At 43.5% G+C, this 15,763-nt stretch overlaps 1 protein-coding gene and 1 non-coding gene across 3 annotated transcripts in view; both read right to left on the bottom strand.

The window, feature by feature from the left end:
- STARD10 (StAR related lipid transfer domain containing 10) overlaps window positions 1-15,763 on the bottom strand; it is a 36,062-nt gene that overhangs the window by 15,041 nt on the left and 5,258 nt on the right. The gene's annotated exons all lie outside the window — the stretch shown is intronic.
- LOC127558525 (small Cajal body-specific RNA 3) lies at window positions 9,098-9,238 on the bottom strand. The gene has a single exon (XR_007952903.1). It is a non-coding gene; the product is annotated as a small Cajal body-specific RNA 3 (non-coding RNA).

Here is a 15,763-nt window from a genome sequence, read left to right as displayed (position 1 = left end):
TTCTAGGCAAACGCCATGGGCAAGTCACTTGTTATACTATTAAGATGCTATGATTCTAGGAGCCTACAATTCAACAGCAGAGCAGGAAAGCAAGCCTGCCTCTCACTGCAAGATGGGGATACATTAGGACCTCCCCCTTCTCATAAGATTGTGAGAAAAGTCATTTATAAAGCTGAGGTGGTAACAGAGGTGTGAGTTATGAGGCTGGTCTTTGGGAAACAGAAACCCTTTTCCACTGGAGCCACGCAGGAAGCCTTGGTACTTCAGCTGGACCCATGAGACCAGCCTTGGGCTGCACTAGTGGAGCCATCCTGAGCTCGGACCCCAGCGGGCGCTCAAGCCGCGCCCAACTCTTCTCAAAGGGCCTGAGGTGAATGGCCAAACTGCAGGATGTGACTGCAAGGAAATCTGAGGGCGTTGTTTAAGAAATGATGAGCAGAGGAATTCAGAGAAGTCTGAGAAGACACAGAAGAACTGATGGAGACTTCAGCAGCAGCAGGAAAATCATACACAAAAGAGTCCTGCTAAAGTGAACAAAGAGCCCTAGAATAAAGCCAAACACAGTGTGCACTGAGATAATCTTGGCCTAGGGAAGGGATAAAATGCGCTCCCTCCCTCTTTTATGCAGGAAGGGATTGTGGGTGTGGGATGCCCCCACCTCGATCAATGAGGTCACTGGGCTGGTTTGGCTTACCTGGGTTTTTTGGTGACAAGGAAAGGTCCCTGGGGCATGGGAGGGAGCAGACGTTGACAGAAATGACTATGTTCTCAAGCCAAAACCCCCATTTCCAACCAGCTTCATAGCTCGTGGACTTTTTGCAAGTCTCCATCATGCCTTCCTTCCCCAGGAAATTCATTAGGAAATCTCATTATGCTGCAAGATTGAATCTGCCTGGTCCTCAGATCTCATCAATGCCCTCTGCCCTTCTGAATGGTTCCTCTGACTGGAGGCCAGGGCCAGGAACTGCAGAGCTTCTGAGGAAGGGGACCACCACAATTTTCTATCCTTTTGGAGATGTTGGGACTTCTCCATCACACCCCTATTCTGGATACCTTCCCCAATCCCATTCTGCTTCCTTTTGTGGGTTGTTCTTCCCCCCCACTACACTGTAAGTTTTTTTTATTTCTATTTGTATCCCTGGCACTTAGCACAGTCCTGGCACATGATGGGTACTTAATAAATGCTTATTAATTAATCAGTAAGTCAGAGATAAAACTTTTTTAACATTAAAAAAAAGTTTATGATTGCATATACCGTCAGATCCCTCCGATGTGTTGAATAGTGCTAAACTGCTTTTTTTTTTTTTCTCCTTTCTTTTTTATTTTTGTAAGAGTTCACTGGCTAGAGAAAGGGGAAGGAGCGTGTTGGTGTGAAGAATGTGGGTATGTGTACACACATATAAGTGTATACACACATATACATATAAGATGTCATAAAAAATGTTAAATAAAAACACTGTATGGCAAACCTAACAAACAAATACAATGAAAAAATAAAATAGACTTGAATAAGCTGCATGCAAGATCATAAAAGAGACCCTGGTACAGCAGAAAATCACACACACACACACACACACACACACACCTTGCTGCTAGCATACAATGCACATCTCTAAAATGAATATGCTGTTAGGATAAACATTAACCAGACTTTTAATTGAGCATTGTTTCCCTGCCGCCTTGGAGTTTTTAGGAGCGCCTTTTGGGATAACTTAGGCGGCTTACTTCTTTAAAAAATACACACACACATACACACACACACCAAAAAAAACATAAAAACCCCAAACCTCAAGCTGTTCACAAAGGTCTGAGTGTCTGGCTAAATTTCCCTGCAGCAAAGCAGCAGTGGGAATTGAGCTGCTGAATCATTAAGCTGCACTCAACACTGGGTTAGGGCTTTGGTTTCCCCCCCAAAGATAGCTACTGCAGAACAGAGGAAGTATTAACAGCAAGACTAGCAGCATTCACATTCTTCCATTGCTCCATGGTTTACTAAATTACCCTGCCTTAATCTCAGATTCCCCACAAGTGGCCTGCAGGAAAAGGAATGCAGAGATGATTAGCCCTCTGTGATAGATGTGCAAAGTGAGATTCAGAGAAATAAATGACATGCCCAGGGTCATCTGGCTCCTTAAGTGGAAACATCAGGATGAGAAACAGAGAATTTCAAAGGAGGAAGATGACATTAAAAGTACCGGACACTCCAAAAACTAGAATTGTTATAGAAGAGTAGGAATGGAGCTGGAAAAAATTTTTAAGAGATAATCTAATCCTGGGGTTTAATCTTAACTTGGGTTCTAAGAATTATTTTTAAAAATATCTCAAAAACTGCATTTCACTGTAACTGACTTTCTTTACACTTCTATGTATTTTATTCTATGGCTTTAAAGAAAAAGACTTTTTGGTACTGAGTCTCCTCTGCAGAAATCTGGCCACTCACACGCCAGCCTGTGATAGCTGACATAGCAGCTTGACTTGCTCCAATTCTAACCTGGGCAGGCAGGTTTCCCCCCCCTCCCCAGGCAGCCTGGTGCTATTCTTCATAACCCCCTTCTCAATTTCCCAAGGCTTCATTCCAACAGCCCTATGAGCCTAGCCCGCTGCTGGGCTCATGGGTCCCATTGGCCTCAGCCTCCCCTGCAGAAGAGATCACAGGCGTGCAAGCCCACTCCCAGCTCATAAATAGACTCTGAGAAAGAGCCCCTAGACTTCCGAGACCAAGTGCCAACGGGGCCCTGGCCACTGAAAGGAGCAAGAACCCTACTCTGGTTCAAACCCTAATTGTGCAGCAGGATATGGACTCAAAGTCTGAGGATTTGGGTTCAAATGTTTGGTTGGGCCAATGTCACTTACCTCTCTGAGGTCCAATTTGCCCAATTGTAAAGATGAATATACCAATGAGGGAGAAGCTGATGCATGAATCTCATTCGCATCTCTTTCTCTGTCTGTCTGTCTTTCTCTCTCCATCTCTGTCTCTCTCTCTCTCCGTCTCTGTCTCCATCTCTCTTTCTTTCTTCTCTCTCCCTGTCTGTGTGTGTGTGTATGTGTGTGTGTGTGTGTGTGTGTGTCTCTCTCTCTCTCTCTCACACACACACATACACACACACACACACAAACTTGGTTAATTTGGAGATGGTTTTTGCTCAACTATATGTGTTTGTAATGCCTTTCTTTTGGTTTCAATGGGGAGGGGGTAAAAAGAAAGATAAAAGGGGATTTTTGAGTGACCAAAAAAACATGATTTATTTAGAAAAAATGCAAAATGAAAGGATGTGTGTGTTATGGTCCAATAATTTGGAATTATTTGGGGAAAGTCACTAAATTGTTTATACTCCTTGATATAGAGATCCTACTATTAAGTATTTACTTCAAAGAGCTAAAAGATGAGAGGAAAATGGTCCCATATGTACTAAAATATTCATAGTAACTAGAAACGAAGTGGATGCCCACTAATCAAGGGACAGCTAAGCAAATCATGATATATGAATATAACAAAATAATACTTGTGTACCATAGGAAACAATGAATATAAAGAATTCCTAGAAATATAGGAAGATTTGTATGAACTGATGCAGAATGTAGGGAATAGAACCAAGAGAATAATTTATAAATTATTATAATCCCTAAGATGTAAAAGTACTTTGAAAACTCAAAAGCATTCTACAAAGATGAGTTATTTTCTTCATATATGTGAACCAAAAAACAAAGCCAAAGTCTAAGGAATGACAATGACTAATCTTAGCTGTGGAGGATACATGATAATCACACCACCCTTCTACAGGTAAAGAGGTGCGGACTGGAGGTTCAGAATGTTTCACACAGTGTCAAACACAGTCATTTTGTTAGCTGGTTTTGCTTTAAAGTTTCTTTTTGAGATAGGGTGCTCTTTGGAGGAATTGGTATATGTCTGGAAATGACTGAGGACAAAGAAGTTCTGTGCCTTCCAATCTAGTGGTCTTTCCATCATACATTATTTTATTAAGAAAATTCACACATAGAGAAAGATAAACAATAATAGTTACTCTCCCATTTCTGTATCTTGTTAAGGTTTCAAAGCATCTCCCTCACAACCACCCTGGGAGAGAGTTAGCATGTTATAGACCCCAAGGGAAACTGAGGCTCAGGGTGCAATGACTAACTTTCAGAGAGTAATAAAGGCCAGAACTGGGACTCAAACCTTGGCCTTCTGTCTCCAAGATTGTGGTTCCTTCTTCTATACCAAGCTTGGACATTTCTGTGGGTCTGTTTCTCAGCTCTTCCTTCGCTCTGCTTTTCCCCAGCTTTTCTCTCTTCCTAGCAGTCAGCTCTGGCTCTTTCCCCTTCCAGTCACTTTCTGTCTTTTCGTTTCACTTGGTCTTTCTCTCTCTTCCTGTTTCTCTCCCAGTCCCTCTTTTAACCTCTCTGTTTCCAGCCTTCCAACCAAGTAATGATTTTACATAAATAATATAGCCTATATTATATATAATTCTATATTACATATATAATATGATGATATAACACAACACAACACAATATAATGTATAGAGACGAAAAGGCACTTTTTGATCTCTGGATGCCTTAACTAAATATTGTTCAGCTGGATAGTAAAAGAGAAAAAAGGAAAGATGCTTGGGGAGGAGGGAAGGGAGGGATTCCACTGGACTGAATTTCAGCCTGACTATATCCTGGAGAAGCCGCTTAGTGCAGCAGAAATCATCTTTGGACCTCTGCTCCATGCAGACCTAAGGAAGCTATTTCAGTGTCTCCTCCCTCTCCCCTTTCTCTGCAAGTGACTCATCCTCCCTGCTCTCTAGCCCTGTTTCCCTGGACACCCATTCCCTGGAGGACTCTAGGACCAGCAGTGTAGTAACCAGACCATCAGACACATCCTTCCCCGATTCCAAGGTTTCTCCTAACCCTGAGCCCAACATGGAGCCCCTCTCCTGATTTTCTTCTGTATCCCACCCCCATGACTTGCCCTTCCACCCAGAGGCCCAGACTAGTCAGAGTAAGAAATCAAAAGGAAGGGGAGAAGAAACAAGAAGAAAGGGAGAGAAGGGGTGAAATGGAAGGAGCCACAAAGACTGGAAAAAGTAAACAGAGACAGTGAGGCCAGAAAGGAGGTGGCGAGAAATACTAAGGGACAAAGAGACAGGAAGAAAGGCTGGAAACAGAGAGGTTAAGAGGGGGACTGGGAGAGAAACAGGAAGAGAGAGAAAGACCAAGTGAAATGAAAAGACAAAAAGTGACTGGAAGGGAAAAGAGCCAAAGCTGACTGCTAGGAAGGGAGAAAAGCTGGGGAAAAGCAGAGAGAAGGAAGAGCTGGGAAACAGACCCACAAAAATAATTGGATCCGATGCAATGTTGTTGCTGCAGTGACCAAGGATGAATCACCCAGTCTCACAAATACACACACTGCCCCTTAGAGCCACATACTCTTTCTGCATTGCCTTCCCTCAGAACCCTCTGCTCTCCCAGACTGGCTCCAAGCTGACTGTAGCCTGGTCAGGGCTCTGGTCCTGGGGGATTTGGGGGTGGGGTGGGATGGGGCTGCCAGAAAAGCTGCTAAGGGTCCTAGGCTCCCTCTCCCCAACCCTACTCTGAGACAGATGGCAAAGCTGTGAGTCAGCTGGTTAGAGGATAGTCATATCCCAAGAGATGATCGGGTCTTAAGTTTGGATCTAGAAGAGGCCTTGGGGATCACAGAGTTCAACCCCTTCATTGGAAAACAATGAGGAAACAGAGAAATGAAGTACCTTGCCCAATATCACAGAGCTAAAATCCTGCCTGAGGCAGGAGTGGGACTCAAATGTTCCTGACTCAGACTCAGTGGGATGTTGCTTCCGGAAAGGTAAGTCACAAAATGGAGCACCTTCTGGGAGCTCTGAGGAGGGAGCAATGAAAGGAATATAGGAGAAGGCAAGAAAAACCTCAGCCTTCACTCTCAGGACTCCTAAGGGGGGAGATAGTGCTCCTGACTTCAGAACAGATATATCCTGAGCACAAACAGCTTCTGTCCTCAAGGAGTCCTCAACTAAGAAGGAGCCATTGTCTCTCTCTTTATCAATAAACAAAAAACAAATAAAAACCTATATTTAGCTTTATTACTTTAAAGAAGAGCGTAACTGAAATTGGCAGCCCATGTGCTGCCTCCTAGAGGTTCTGCTTTAATGATTAAATAATAGTCTAGAATAATTAGAACACGAAATAACCAAACACTCAGCAGCTTCTATTTATTGCCTCTCGCTCCCCAAAGAGGCTCCTCCTTCCCTGTTTGTCAGAGGCCCCACCACTTCCTCAGCCTTATCTTTCCCCCCCAAGCTCTTCTGTCCAATCAGTCACCAGGTCCTGTTGTCCCACCTCTTAACCTAGTGTCCTGCTCTCTGTGCAGCTGCCATCACCGCAGGTTCAATAGATGATCCTCCTGGACTCCTGAAAGTCTCCAAATAGGCCTCCCAGCCTCCCACATCCTCTCCCTACCTCGCATCCATCCTTCTCAGGCTGACAGACTAATCATCCTCATACACTGATGTGGTCAGTCATGCCCTCCTCTGCTTAAAACCCCATTCAGTAGCTCCCTCTTGCCCACTAAATAACGTTCCTACCAGAGTGCTTGGCTCTCACTCTTTGAGCTTTGCTCCCATCCCTCCTGCCACCTGTGCATTCAACATTCTATCAGTTCTCCCCCACTTTTCTCCATGAAAGCCCCCCTCAGGCCAAACTGGACTACTATGGCAGAGCCCGCTCCCTCATCTCTCAGCCTGCCGCACTACTAGTCAGGCAAGCACTTCTTTCCCCATTCCCTTACTGACTGAATCTCAGAACAGTTGCATTTTCTTTCCAAACAAAACTGTAATGTCACCTCTTCTAGGAAACCCAGAGGATATTTGGTTAAGACCACAGAATAAGCTGAGCCACAATTCTAACCTAAATCCTGACTCCTCAGTCCAAGTTTTTCTTACCACTCATTTTCTCAAAATATTTTTCACTTATAGTTATTAAAAATAATAATCCATAGAGAAGACATTTGCTTATATCTACTTTCTCATTTGATCCTTATAGCACTCCTGTGAGGTATTATTATCTCCACTTTACAGATGAGGGAATCAATGCTTGGAAAGCTAAAATCACTTGTCAAAGATAACATAGCTCGCTGGTGGATTTAGAAGTTCAGTCTCCTGACTTTAAGTCCCAGGCTGTCTATAAACATTGTCACTGAAGACAGTGACAGGATTACTGTTTCTCTTTGACAGATGTGGAAACTGAGGCTCAGAAAAAGAATTTCCCAAAGTGTATACAATTTAGCAACTGTCAGACCTAGAATTTGAATTTGGGTTTTCCATCTCCTAAAACCAGTTGCTGCTATTGGCTGCAGTTTCCCAGGAGGATTATATGTCTGACCCTGAAAGAACTTCAGAGATCACTTAGTCCTGGGGACTCATTTTACAGATAGGGAAACTGAGGCCTCCTGGAAGTCAGACCAGATGATCTCAGAGATCCTTTCTGGCTGTGATATCTGATCTGTCTAAACTTTTATCCCCTTTTAACCACTGTAGCAATCAGGCCCTCCCAAGTTTCACGCTTGCCCCCCATGCCACCTCTTATTCCCCACTTCCATTTTGTTCAGTCCAGCTCTAAAGGCCAAAGAGGTCATATCTCACCCACCCCCGCTTGGCTCGGCCTTGGTCAGAAGTCTAGCCAAGCATGGAAATGAGCAAGAGAAAGGAAATCCATCTGTCTCTCTGCTTCCCTTCCTCCTTTCTCTAGGCTCTTGAAACTTTAAAGAGTCTCCGCTGGAAACTGAGCCCAACTTCATTAAAGTTTAAAGGGCCCAACCCCTGAGGGGGTGGAGGGGAATGGGCATAAAGCCAGCTCTGAGGTGGGTACTCTGACTTTCACCTCTCCTGGCCCTTCTCCATCAGTCTGAATAGACACACCCTGGGCTGGGTGTGCTCAGGACTGGAGGAGGCCAGGTGGTCACTAAGTCCACTACCACAGCATTTCCTAAAATTGAGAAACACACATACACATATTTCTAGAGGCAGTTTTCAGCCCGAGAGCCCAAGAAGCAATGGACTGGTTTCTGGGTCTGTTTCTTCAGATAACCTGCATGCCGTGTAATCTCGTCACTACTCCCGTAAGTGAAGCCCCTTCCAGCTCCGACATTCTGTGATTCTTTCCATGACCAATCTCTATCACAAACCTGGACCCTTCTGGGGAAGGTGGTTTCCCTTCAGATTCCCCACTAGGTCTACCTGTACTCAATACCATCAATCAATCGATCAGTAGACACCTACTACAGGGAAGGTACCATGGGAGGCACTTGGAAGATAAAGGAGAGGGACAAAAACAAGACTACCCCCACCCTAGGGGAGGACAATCCATTCCAGTGAATTCCACTGTGCAGGATAGTTGGGATCTCCTTCCTGTCCAGCTTAGACCTGCCTCAAAACTCCATTTTTCAACGAACCTCCAAGACCCAGCTCAGCTCCCTCTCTTTCAGGGGTCTCCCTAGACCAGTCCAGAACTCAGAAGATCTGTTTGCTCTCCAACCTGTGGCCATTCTTCAACCCAAGCTCCAGCACTCAGGGAAGTACTTGATTATGTTACCTTGTATTGTTTGTTAACTAATAACAGCTCCTGTTTCTACTACAGTACAGCACACATTTACAAAGTTAGAGGAAGGAGGGAGGGCAGGGTTTATCATATTTCCCTTTTGAGGATGTAGGAATCATGGTTAAATGGACCAGGTTCAAACAGTTCCACTGGAATCCAGATCCTCCTGACTGTAAGGCTTTCTGCTACAATCTGCTGCCTCCCCATCCAGGCTGTTCTTCCCATCCCCAAAGATGGAAACAGTGTTTCCTCTTCCTCTTTTCCCAAAATGTTGGGACTTGAACTGATTTTGTAGAGACTCTATCATCTTCCAAGGGGAACCATTCTAGTCTGGGGTATATAGAGTATAAACAGAGCATTCCTCTCCATCCCCCTTCCTAAGCTGGACAGATTCCAGTTTTGTCTTCTTTTAGTCTCTGCCCATCTACTCTAATGGTGCCCTGTATCTTGGAAATTCAGAGTATCAGTGATCATGTATAGCCCAACCTCTTAATTTTTTTTCATTGTATGGAGGGGAACGATCAAGCTTAGCCAGCTGTCCTAAACCAGACAGAGACCTCCACTTTTTTTTTATAGGAAGGCTGCATGTTGTAAACAAAAAGTATTTCATTTGTCCACATGGATGGTCCCTGCAGCTTCCATCAACTATTTTATAACAGGAAGAAAAAGTGACCCAGAGAAGGGGAGTTATTTGTCCAAAGTCACAAAGCAAGTCAGTGTGAGAGAGCTATCTGTCCTAGGAATGCCTGGGAATTCTGGACACTAAGCCCTCATTGGGATCCAGCTCAGATCTCAGTAGAAGGGAGAGGAACAGATGCCAGTTCAGAGAACAAATGGTATGGGGCCTGGATGTAGCCGGAGAAGAGAGGAGAGAAGTGAAGGTCTTTAAGCAGTTGTCGGATGACCACTTGTCAAATATGTCCCAGAATGGATTCCTGACCCAGAGGACATCTGATGTTCTATCTCTGAACCTGGGAGTAATTTCTGGGAAGTGGCTGGAGGAAAAGCTCAAAGAAAGTGGAGGAACAGAGGAAACTTTAGTCAAGGGCCAGAAGAGACCAAAAGGTCAGCCAGCAAACCTCTTGGACTGAACACCAACAGCTAGGTAGTCAAGCTTCTATCTTTTCCCAAAGTGGGACATCTAAACTCCCCACCCCCATCACACCCAGGACATAAGGGACTGAGCACAGCCTGCAAGAGAAGTCTTAATACATCTATTAAATTGAAATTCACAGAGCAGGAAACTGAGGCCCAAAGAAATAAAGGAAACAATGGCTAATGTCTAGGAGGCTGAGACCCCAGATAATAGGAAGTAAGTCTTCAAGAAGGTGAGAAGAAAGTAAAAGGAAACACAAGAGAAGGGGAGAGAGGTATATATGGCTTTCTACCTCTACCCTAGGAGGCTGACTTAGGAATCTCCTAATAAGAGTAAAGAAAAACCATGTGTCTTCATAGGGGAAAGTATCAATGATATATTTCATTCTATAAGAGGAAACATATGAATTTGATCTCACTCTTTCAAACTTTACCAGTGCTAAAGTGTGTGTGCTGTGTGTGGCTTTAGAGCCATCTGTATGAATCTTGTCTCCTACTCAAGAGTTGGGGAATTCCCCAAAGTCAGGGAACCATTTTTCTCCAACTCTGTGTCCCCAAGAATAGGATCCCTAGATCTGTCCCTATCTCCCTATGAGGCAGTCTAATTGATACAAAACCCCAAGCACAAAAGCCAATATAACGAAATGAATAGAGCAGGAATAGATGGGAGATATCTGGATCTATAATTTCATTAGTATGGCGAATTGTCCTCTCCAATTTAGGTAGGCAGCCTATAATATTAAGGGAATAACCAGGATTCTGAGAAGGTAAGGGACTATATCTCACAGCCAGAAAGTATCAGGGATAATTGGACCTGGACGATGGCTGTCCTGCTTCTGAGATGGGATCTGTCCTAAAGCCACACTGCCTCTAAGAATTCTAAGAGTTCCCCCTTATTTGGGGAAGAATTATGGAAGCTTCTCTTAACTCTCTATTAACAGAACTCCCCCCCAAACTTCAAATATTTAATACCTAGCTATTGAGTTGACATAATCTAGAGATCAGGGGAGAGAGAAAGACAGAAGACGGACAGACATCGTATGGAGGAAAAGAGATGGTTTTCTCTGCTCCCCTGTTCCCAAGTGGCTGGCCTCAAGAGTTCTCAGCAAGGGAACAGGACCCAAAGGAGAAATATATTTATAGATACAGGACAGAAGGAAAGAGGTGCTAAAACTAGAGTATGTGTTTATGGGACACAAAGGGAAAAGACTGAGTCAGAACAACATAGTGAGGAAAGCCCTGGCTTATAGAGTTGGAACTTTGGTTCTGTCACAGTGAGTCACTTTGTGATTTGGGGCAAGACCCCATTATGTCTCTGGGCCCTCACTGGTACAAGTGGTTCACATTTATATAAAACTTTTATTTTTACATCCTTTCCCAAATCCTGTAATTCTAGAATTTTAAGACTGGGTGAATCAAATGTCCAGAAGGTTGGGGTCACAGGAAAGGAAGAGGCTGACCAGGGAAGAAGAGATGAAGGGAAGGATCACTCTTGGAATGCAAGAGAACAGAATCTAGGTGCCCTCCAGCTCTTAAAGGAGGAAAAGTTGGTTCAACTAGTAGAGTCTATTCATGATACATTTGCCCCCTAACTATCTCAGGCTGGGATAAAAAGAGTTCCAAAAACAAAACAGGGATAAGGGGATATCAGCCTGCTTATATATTAACCCAGAGCCAGATGGGAGTACAAAGAAGGGACAGGCCCTTTGGTCTTTCCTATGTTTACACTGGAGGTAGGAGAGGGGGCTGCTCTACCCAGGCCCAACCCTGAAGGTAAGCAGCAGCTGGTCTGGAGCAATAGCTGGGGGATGGGCAGGAGAGTAAAAGGAGAGAGAGGAAGAGGGGATAATGGGTATGTATGGCTTTCCACCTCTATCCTAGGAGTAAGAGTAAAGAAAAACCATGTGTCTTCATAGGGGAGAGTATCAATGACATATTTCATTCTATAAGAGTCCCGAAGATTCTCAATCTATAAGGGAAGCTCCCATTTGTCCCTGAAAGCTTGTATGTCAGTATCAATGGAAAGGACCCTGGCTTGAGGAAAGAGGTCCTCTAAGCCAACCTTAGGCACAGTGGACAGAGTACTAGGTCCAGAGTCAGGAAGCCCAACTAAAATCTTGCCTCAGATACTGGCATTCTGTCACCAGAGCCAGAATTTTCTCATCAAGAAAATGGGAATGATAATAGCACTTTGCTCAATAGACTGGGTTGCAAATAAAATGAGATGTTAGCAAATGCTTTGTAAACCTGAAAGTATTATATAAGTGCCAGCTATTTTTATTACTACTAGTTTCATTCAACTCTTTACAGAGCCAGGGTGATACACCCATTCATCTAGATGGTACCTATTCATCTATTCCCTGTGACCCTAGTAGGGAGAAACAATCTGAGCAAAGAAACAAGGAGAAAGAACCTGGAAATAGACTTTTCAAAGAAATCTAGGTTTGAGTTAAGACTCTGTACCCTGTAATTTCATGAAGTCTGTTTCCTAATCTGAAAAAATGGGTACAATTCTATTTGTATAATAATTTCTCTGAGGGAAAATTGAAACACAAGATTTTGTAAGAGTTAATGTTTAAAAATTATCCATACATGTTTTAAAAATAAAAAGCTTTAATAAAAAATTAAAAAGAAAAATTTCTTTCAATGGGTTAAAAGGAAAGCATTCTATAAACTTTACAAAAATGTATTAGTAATAATACTGATGATGACAATAGACTGCGTGTATATGAACTGGTAAGTGCTATTATTATTCCCCATTTTACACATGAAAAAACCAAGACAGAGAGCTCAGTGTGTTGCAAAGCTGATCAGGACTCACTCTTGCTTTCCTAACTCCAAGTCAAACTCTTTACCCATTTGTCAAGTGGCCTGTTCTCTGCCCCAAAGGACTTGACTGGGACAGACTTAAAGAAGGAAATCTGGGGCCCAGTCTTGTCTATGTAACTTATTTGAGTGATTTTGGACAGATCATTTTTCTTTTCTCAGGGCATTAATATCCTCATCTTTAAAATGAATATGGTCATGCTAGCCTGTCCTTCCTTCCCAGTTAGTGGGACAATAAATCTTGGTTCAAATTTCCTAACTTGGGTTGAAGCTTGTTGAGCTTCCCAGATGACCACTTTTCAGAAGTATTGTAGTAAGAAATTCCTCATCATGAACAGAGTGTGTTGGATGACTTCTAAAAGTGCTATTGGTCTTAAGACTATATCATTCTATGTTAGATCAAGTGACTGTCAAAGGGATGAGAGCTGAGAAGTCCAGAAAGGGGAAAAAGGTATGTTCTGTAGTCTTCACCTGCCCTCTTCACACACACACACACACACTCAATCTATTCACACTATTTCTTCCTTTTCTATCCCTGGGGTAGGTTGGGGGTCGGGTCTTTGGGAAGCCCTGAACAAGGTCTCATCTTATTCTGATCTTCTGGCAAATACCAAAAGGTCTGGGGAAAAAAGTGAATCCGGTCTCAGCCTTCCCCATTCCCTTTTTTTATATATATAAACCCATTAGGGCCCCCTGCCAGGACTCATCCTAAGTCACCTTACACAATATAAAGTGCATCTGTCTCTCAACAGCCCCTGCTACAGGGAGCTGCTCTGTGCTCACAGAAGCTGCTATCTCTTCCACAGCAACATGCTTGCCTTCAGATCCGTTGGGATGCCTAAAGTAGTAAAGAAAAGAACTGATGAGAGCAAGCAAAGCTGGTGTAGACCAAGAGACACTGACATGAGGCTTCAAGTGCATTCACAGGCCAGACTGTGATGCTCAGTCTCAGTTATGGAAACAATAAGACTTGCACAAGCTCTCCAAAGGCTTCCAGGAAGGATTCAGTACCCAGTGTCAAGGATACTAGTGTTCCTGAGAGTAGCAAATCTTTCTGAGCACAGATTGTTCACAAATTTCCTTTAAATACCATAAAGTCACTTGCAGAGAGAGCAACCACTTTCAGCCACTGAACCCCAACCCAATTCAAAGGAGACAGATGGGTAAAGCTTTGAACATTTGTGTTAAATAAACCCTCAAAGAAAAACAAAGAATAGGAAATATCAACAATAGCTTTTACCTCTTACCTCTCCTGTTTCTAGGATCCAATGGCTGTGGATTCTCTAGATTAGTGTCCCATAATCCACATGTGCATGGCCTCCTGACTCCATCTCACCCCATTCTGACCTATATAAGCTTCCAACAACTGCCAGTGATCTGGCCACGTCACACTTCCACTCTTAATAACTTTCAGTGGATCCCTTGCTCGAACTCTTTTGCCCAGCATTCAATGCCCCTCTTTTCTGTCTTCTTACACTTCTGTTCTATACCAAACAGTACACGCTAAACAACAGGGAAAGGCAGTTAGCAGGTGGCACAGTGGCTAGAGCAGTGGGCTTAGAATCAGGAAGATTCATCTTCATGAGTTCAACAGCTTAGACACTTACTAGCTATGTGAACTTGGGAAAGTCACTTAACTCTATGTGACTCAGTTTCCTCACCTCTAAAATGAATTGAAGAAAATGGCAAACCACTCCAGCACCTTGCCAAGACAATCCCAAATATGTTTTATATAACTTCACATGTGCCTCCTCAATGTGGAGGAAGGAGAAGGGGGAGAATCTGGAACTCAAAAGTTTTTAAAACAAATTTAAAAGTTGTTTTACATGTAATTGGGGGAAAATAAAATATTAAATTCAATTAAACAAGAAAACCCCAAAGAGAGTCACAAGGTATCAGACAAGACCGAAATTACTTAAGAGAGCAAGCTTTCAGTAAAAGCCAGAAGAGAATTGCTTCTACCCTGAATGTGCCCTTCCAACTCTGCTTCAGTTCAGTCTTTCTCCTCAATTTGAAGAGCCTTCCTCCTTCTTTCCATCCTCTTCACTTTTTGAATTCCTCCTATCCATCATTAAGGCCCAGCACAAATGATCTCTCCCCTCCAGGAAGGCCCTTCTGACCTCCCATTACTCTCATAGATTTTTGTACCTTTCTAGCACATTCAACAAATAAAATGGTATTGTGTTTACTTATTGGCAACACGTGCCATTCCAGCTGACTGTGAACTCGGTGAAGGCAGGGGGGCCAAGTCTTATCTACATTTTGTTTTTTCATTAGTGTCCAGTTCAAAGTTCTGCCCCAGTATATTTATTAAATGTATGAAGAGAATACTATTGTGAATTGTATTACTAGTTCTGAGAACCTTCATACCTCTGCCCACCTCCCTCAGTCTCTGTAGGAGGTCTTTCCTGCTGCTCTCTGGGGGCTAAGACTTTCCCTTCTCAGAATGCCTTTGTAAACTCTGATACATTGTATGTCTACTGAGATATTTACATGTGGTTTCTCCCATTAGAATGTAAACTTCTTCAGAGTAGGACTGATTTATCTTCCTCTGTGATGGACACATAGTAACTGCTTTAAAGATGGCTTCTTGAGGGATTGCTTTCTCAAAGGCTGTCTTCATGCCTGACATAAACAGCCCTCCACCTTATCTCTGCCCCTCAGAATCCTTAGCTTCCTTTCTAGACTTGCCCAAGACATCACCTCCTCTTAGATGCTCCCTGCAGGGATTTTATCATTCTTGTCTTTATATTCCCCACATCCAGCACAGTGCCTGGCACGTAACAAATGTCTAATTGAATTATCTATCAGAGAGCCTTAACTCCCTCTACTAGACTGAGCTGCTTCCATGAGGGCTAAACCTTTCATTTCCTCCAGCTTAGAGCACAGAGTTCAGCACAGTGGAGGGATGGCATCAATCTTGCTGAATTGAATTAAAATACCAGTCTCAGACGACAACAGAAGAGCCTTCAGAGGCCCTGAGGGACTAAGGGCCAAAAGGCAACCAGAGAAGTGATGCTTGTCCCCCCTCCTGGGAGAGCCCCTCCCAGGCCTGCATCTGTTCTTCCCCAAGGGTCTATAGTCCAGGCTGCCAGGGTTATCGTGTCAACTGCTCTGGGAGGCTCTCTGAAAGCGGGACACCGTGTCTTCTTCCTGAGAAAATATTCCATGAAATGAATTGCTCCCTCTATAGCCCACAGAACACTGGAGGAGGGTCTCTGACTCAATGCAATTCAATAATCATCTA

This window comes from Antechinus flavipes, chromosome 3, assembly GCF_016432865.1.
Source record: "Antechinus flavipes isolate AdamAnt ecotype Samford, QLD, Australia chromosome 3, AdamAnt_v2, whole genome shotgun sequence".
Taxonomy (NCBI): domain Eukaryota; kingdom Metazoa; phylum Chordata; class Mammalia; order Dasyuromorphia; family Dasyuridae; genus Antechinus; species Antechinus flavipes.
Note: the sequence above shows the minus strand (reverse complement) of the source record. Positions and strands in the feature narration are given on the sequence as shown.